Source organism: Parus major, chromosome 5 (assembly GCF_001522545.3).
Source record: "Parus major isolate Abel chromosome 5, Parus_major1.1, whole genome shotgun sequence".
NCBI lineage: Eukaryota > Metazoa > Chordata > Aves > Passeriformes > Paridae > Parus > Parus major.
In genome coordinates this window covers 9,775,910-9,776,341 of record NC_031774.1, presented here as the reverse complement: position 1 = coordinate 9,776,341, position 432 = coordinate 9,775,910, and the positions used below count along the sequence as shown (strand labels likewise).

Here is a 432-nt window from a genome sequence, read left to right as displayed (position 1 = left end):
ATAAACCCCTGGCTCCACTGGGATGGATGGGGAATAAACCCCTGGCTCCACTGGGAAACACTGAAGTTCACCAGGTGAGGAGCAGATCCTGAGGCAGAAGAGCCTCACTGGATGGAAAAGGAAGAGAAACACAACATTCCCTTTCCCCAAACCTGTGCTGCCAGGGATGGTGGGTTCCCCACCAGTAAAACCTGCTTCCCCAGCTTCAGTTTCCTGGATTAATGCTTTTTTCTTTTTCTTTTTCTTTTTCTTCTTCTTTTTCTTTTCTTTTTCTTCTTCTTTTTCTTCTTCTTTTTCTTTTTCTTTTTCTTTTTCTTTTTCTTTTCCTTTTCTTTTTTCTTTTTCTTTTTCTTTTCTTTTTCTTCTTCTTTTTCTTCTTTTTCTTTTTCTTTTTCTTTTCTTTTTCTTCTTCTTTTTCTTCTTCTTTTTCTT

General features: G+C 37.3%; 1 protein-coding gene across 9 annotated transcripts in view; it reads left to right on the top strand.

The window, feature by feature from the left end:
* Positions 1-432, top strand: part of PPFIBP2 (PPFIA binding protein 2) — a 100,092-nt gene that overhangs the window by 33,160 nt on the left and 66,500 nt on the right. The gene's annotated exons all lie outside the window — the stretch shown is intronic.